We start from the raw sequence: 6,030 nt of genomic DNA, 5'->3' as shown, positions 1-6,030 counted from the left end.
AGGAAGCCAGTGTCAACATACAAGCTGAGGACGGGAGTCGAACGAAATGCACCTGAACTGAGGCGCAACCCAGTATAGTGCAAAGCATCAAGACGGCAAAGAGTAGAAGAAGCAGACGAGTAAGCAGGGCTACCATAATCGAGCTTAGACAGGATGAGTGAGAAATGTACAGCAAGGAGAGTTCGCCTATCCGCTCCCCAAGAAGTATGGGACAATACCCGAAGGAGGGTAAAGGCCTTAGAGCACTCAACACGGAGGTAAGAGATATGGGTAGTGGCTTTAATAGTGGCTTTGGCAAACTCGTTGGCACTCCTTCATTTTACCTGATTTCCCGGGTCGGTTTATATTGGTGGTAAGTCCTTGTGGTGGATCTTTCCTCAGTTGCGAGCTGGATGCAATTGTGGATGGTATTCACTGCTTGGTCTATTGTTTGGGTGAGGAACATCAGAGCCCGCTGCCGTAGAACAGCAGAGGGTCAGGGCAGACTGAAGTTCAAAGAGAGCGCTAGGGATCGTTATAGGGAAAGCGGATATGAGTGTGGAAATCTAAGGGATGAGATTCAAGAACGGGCTTACGAAGGAAAGATTGAGGAAGATGAGAACCAAGAGCTAACAGAAGAAAAGTGGGAACCAAGTTCGGTCGTGACGTGCACTGGGTCCGCCACCAGAGTACCACGGAGGTGAAGAACCAACGAGACTTCTGGAGCGAACTTACCCGCAATCTTGCGGATCTTCTTCCAGATCTGCGGCAGAGGAGTATCGGACGTAATGGTGGAAACATAAGATTTCCAACTCTCACGCTTAGCTGTACGGATGGTCCTACGGGCCACCACACTTGCTTTCCGAAACAAAATAAAAGAATCAGCCGTCTGCCAGCATCGGTGTTTCTTCCAGGCTGCACACTTACAGTGAACAGCCCGAGCACAGTCCGCATTCTACCAGGGAACGCACTTCCGCATGTCCCGGGAGGTAGAGCAAGGAATAGAGCGGAGGGTAGCATCGATGACAGTGTCATGATAAAGGAGGAAGGCGCGAGAAAGAGGCAGAGAGGAGAGGTCAGAGAGAATAGCATGGAGGGTGAATAGTTTCCAGTCAGCTTTGGCAAACTGCCACCTAGAGAAGGCGAAGGAGAGGGGGAGGGTGAAAAGAGAAAAAGGAAACAAGGATAAGGAAATGGTCACTTATGGAGGTCATCAAGAACCCGCCACGCCACTTGAGATCTAAATAAAGGAACGACGAGCAGAGAGAGATCAAGACAGGAAAGGGTGCGAGTTCGAGAATCCACACAGGTGGGCTCACCAGAATTTAGAAGACGCGAAAGAAGAGAGGACAAACGGTTCAAGAAGGCAGCCTCTGGTGTTTGTCAGAACATCACCCCAGAAAGTATGTCGACAGTTGAAATCGCCCAACAGGAGCACCGGCTCCGGAGAGGAGTCCAGGAGGTGCTTCAGATCAGGAAGGGGAAAGCGGGACATTTCGGGGAGGTAAATGGAAAAAATTTTGTATCATTTACGCACAAAGACACGTGCAGCAGAACACTGGAGAGGCGACGGAAAAAGTAGGGGGACAAAGGGAACATCAAAACGAATCAAGAGAGCAGAAGAGGAACGGGTCCCAGCAAAAGCTGGGAGGGAGGGGGGGAGGGGGAGAAAGGAATAGCCACGGAAGCGACCAGTACGAGCACCAAGCATCGGTTTCTGGAGAGACAAAGGGGCGAAAACTGTGAAATCAGAAGTTAATGGAAATTGGCGTAATATCCGTGAATATTCTATTGAAGAATAGACATCGACAAAGGACAGCAACAGAGGACAATGAAGAAACAAAGGTGAAAAACGAACACAACACGTTAAAGAAGCGCAGGATCTGGATCAGCGAAGTCAGGGTTAAGGGGCATGGGTAAACTGAGTAAGGACGGAGGGTAGGGAGCGGGAGGACTGACCAGATGCAGACAAGCAGGGTTCGGAGGTGGAGGAGGGGGGTGTCAACCGAGAGTCAAGGAAAGCAGCAGAAGGGTGCAGAAACCAGGGAGTGTACCTCAGCAAGGGCAGAAACCAAGAGGAAAGCGGGTGCCAAAGAAACCTCCATAGCAGGAACAGGGAGCGCGACCACTGAAATGGGAGGGGATGGAGCGAGAGCGTCAGAGGTAGGGGGACGAGGAAGAAAGCAAAGCCTTCTTACCCACCGGGGAGAAGGAAGGAGAAGAGCCAGACTTTCGCTTCTGACGCAAAGAGACAGGTGTCCCAGCAACACCATACTGGGCAATAGATTCAAGCGTCTCAACAGGAGAAGGAGAGCAAACAACACGATGACCGCTGGGAGAGTGATGAACATCAAACCGCACTAACAGGCGGCGTGGAGAGCTAAGAGACAGAGGAGAAGGATGGAGAAGGAGGATCAGAGGGAGACGAGGAAGATGACACAAGAGACATGACAGACTGGGTAGCAAGAAGGGGAACCCCAGACAGAAGCAGGAGGAGGACCCTTCGGGACAGAACTTTAACAGAGGAGGCGGTGGGCGTGTCTAGGTCTAAGGCCTGGTAACGGTTGAGACTGAGGAAGGTGGGAAGGACGAGGAGAGGAAGAATGCAACACACGAGCATGAAAGACGCCAGCGAAAGGGGGGAGGTGGCAAACTTGGCGCCTCGCCTCAGGAAAAGACAAACGTTCCCGGTGCTTCAAGTTGAGGATGGCCGCCTCTAGGGGTAAAATGTATACATGCCCTGGAGAAGAAAGTGTGGGCCTCACCTCAATTGAGGCAGCAAGCCTGAGGAGAAGTGCACTCCGACTTGGTGACCTTCGTCCCCACATATAGGACAGAGAGAGACGGTACTAGAGCATGGGAGGGCACCATGCCCAAACCTCCAGCACTTTTACAGAGCCGAGGAGAGGGAATGTAGTCTTGGACAGAGCACCTGGCATCAGCAAGAATGACAGAGGGTGGAAGGGTCCTACCATCAAAGGTAATCTTCACAACCCGATGGGGCTGACGGCGACGACCACGAGGGGGACGAGTAAACGTGTCTACCTAAAGGACAGATTGGCCCTGGGCATCGAGGATATGCCGAATATCATCGTGGCAGTCCTGTAGATTCCTAACACCGGTTGCAACATGGGGTGAGAGGAGAACAGTGTCAACACTGGCATTCAACCGAGCGTTCTTGTTGACTCGAACAGGGGACTCGCCAAAGTAGTGTAAGGTAGCCAGGCGGGAAGCTGCATCCTGAAAAGGAGCAGCAACGACACGCATACAGAGACGGGTGGGGATGAAAGTAACAGAGGCATCTACTGAATCAATAAGGTGCCTATGGAGGGAGAAATTGTCAGAAGGTGTAGAATCCAGAACGAGGAGATCAAAGTATTTGGCCCACGACGTGGGACCAAACAAGGCTTGATAAGCATCAGTACGAGAAAGGATCGTGCTATTGTGGCCGTGGCGTGGACGGCGTTGAGAACCCCCAGAGAGAGGGGTTAAAAAGCACAGTAGTCACAATGACAGACCGAGCCGTGCCAGGGAACCAAGTGGTCTCGACAGAAGGCTTGTGGCTTGACCCACCCACAGAGGGATTGGGAGCCGAAGGGAGTAGTCAGGAGGGTCAAAGGAGGAGCAAGGTCGGGGCCCATTAATGCAGTGGGGGCTACAGAGGCCGCTCTCCCAACACAGTGACTCGAGGGCTTGGTCGCCCACCCCACGAGCCTGAGAAGGTAAAAGAGGAACAGAATGACATAAAACGAGAGGACAGACTTTCATTCACGAATGTGCCCCCACACCCACCACAGAGCCACAATTAAAGGCATGACACCCAAACGAGACATGTTGCCGATTTTGCCGGGGTCCCCTAGGGGTGCATCGTGAGTATATGCCCCACAAACGCCACCTTAAGAACCATCAGTCCGTCGAGATCGGGTTCAGTGACGAAAGGAGGATTGACAATAAAAGGGTCCCCTTGCTCAAGACGTTGGATACTACAGTTCCACGGGTGCAAGAGTATGCCTCCTCAAACACCCGGGCGTCAAAACAAAAGGTCAAAAGAATGATCAAAACAGTCAAGAGGTCGGCGGGAAATAACAATTAGAGAGGGGGGGGGAGAAAAACGAAACAAGGAAAAGTAGTCCAGCAGAATTCGTGAGAACAGCAGCAGGAGTACAAGGCCACGAAAGGACAGAGGACTGTCCCATGGAGCATCACACTCTGGCAGCCACCCACCGAGCCCCCTCATGGCAACAACGGGCCGGACAGGGAGGGGGAGTAATTGGGGAAGTTTGTAAGCTACCCACATCCCAAACATAATGCAGTGATAAATGGTAACTGCTGAATCAAGCCATATCAAAATTTGACTAGGCGGGAACACTACCTCCTTATCATAAAAATAATTCTTGCGTGTTGTAACTGACCGGAAAATAATGCATATGAAAGTTTACTTAAGTAGACTTTACATGACTATATACTGAAACATTTGTAATAAAAAAGATTTTCACTTTTAATTTTTAATTTTCAGGATGTTAATATCAGCTATATAATATCACTCTTGATTCTTCAGCTTTGAAGTCAAATCTGAAATAAAATAAAGTTACATGTTAGGAAGCTTCTGCATTTAATATTGTATGTCATACACGATATAGCTTACATCAAAATCTTAGTAAATTTGTTATAAAAGTCTAGAGATACCAAGCTGGAAATAGAGCACATAAGATTCTCAAAAGATTTCACCAAGCTAGGAAGACTTATGTAGCACCATCAAATTCACAGGAGATTCATATGGTGCTAAATGTCACTAAGGATGCCAATATGACAACAAAAGCACATAAGGCAAACAATATCAATGGTATCGGATTTGCCAATGATTCTATTGAGGATCATTACAGGGAAGCTGAAGATGAGTGCGAAAATCTTCAACGACCGTTGAAGATTTTCTTCAATCTTGTCGAGTGCGACAAGAATCAATCTTGTCGAGTGCGACAAGATTCAAGAAGGGGCTTTAGAGTAAGGAAAGGAGGAGGAAGATGAGAATTGGAGCTAACAGTCGAAATGTGAGAACACTGTTCAGTCGCGACCGACACAGGATCCGGCACAATAGAACCACTGAGGTGAATGACTGGCGAGATATTGAAAACATTTACCAGCTATCTTGCTGATTTTCTTCCAGATCAGGGGCAGAGGATTGTCAAACGAAATGGTGGAAACAAAAGATCTCCAATCCTTACTCTTAACCATTTGGATGGCCCTATGGGTTACCGGGTTTGCCTTCCGAAACAAAATAAAAGAATCCGGCGTCCATTAGCGACGGTGTTTCTTCCAGGCTGCACCCTTACAGCGAACAGCCCGATCACAGTCTGTATTCCACCAGGGAACGCACTTTTACACTCCCCAGGGAGTAGAGCGAGGGAAAGACCAGAGGGCACCGTCAAAAACGGTGTCTTGAAAGAGGAGAACTCGAAGGAGAGGTTGGAAAGAGTGGCGTGTAAGGTGAAGAGGTTCCAGTCAGCCTAGGCAGCCTGCCACCTAGGGAGGGTGAAAAGAGAAGGTGACAAGGATGGGGAAATGGTCACTGTTATGGGGGTCATCAAGAACCCGCCAGGTGAAGTCTAAAGGAGAGGACTAGCAGAGAGAAAGATCAAGACAGAAGAGGGTGCAAATGTGGGAGTCAACATGATTGGGTTCACTAGAATTCAGAGGAGATGGAAGAACAGAGGACAAATGGTTCGAGAAGGCGGCCCTGAGTTTTTGTCAGAACATCGCCCCAGAAGGTATGCCGACAGTTAAAATCACCCAAAATCATGTATTTGAAGGTGGTTTGGTAAATCTGAACTCTTCCGTGGTAAAAAAATCTGATTTACAACTGAAATTCCTCTTATATGGCTCTGTTAATGTGTCACATTAAGCATTTTAAGAGGCTGTACCTTATGATGATGTAGAAGCTAATGCTGTTGTGGTGGAGTATGGAGCAACAGTTCTGGAGAGGGGGTCTGGCGATCCGATAGTGGTGATGGGTTCTGGAAAATCAGTAGTTGCAGTGGTGATGGGTTCTGGAGT

The sequence above is a fragment of the Procambarus clarkii genome, chromosome 60 (genome assembly GCF_040958095.1).
Source record: "Procambarus clarkii isolate CNS0578487 chromosome 60, FALCON_Pclarkii_2.0, whole genome shotgun sequence".
Lineage (NCBI taxonomy): Eukaryota > Metazoa > Arthropoda > Malacostraca > Decapoda > Cambaridae > Procambarus > Procambarus clarkii.
The sequence above is the reverse complement of the archived record's forward strand: the minus strand, read 5'-3'. Positions refer to the sequence as shown.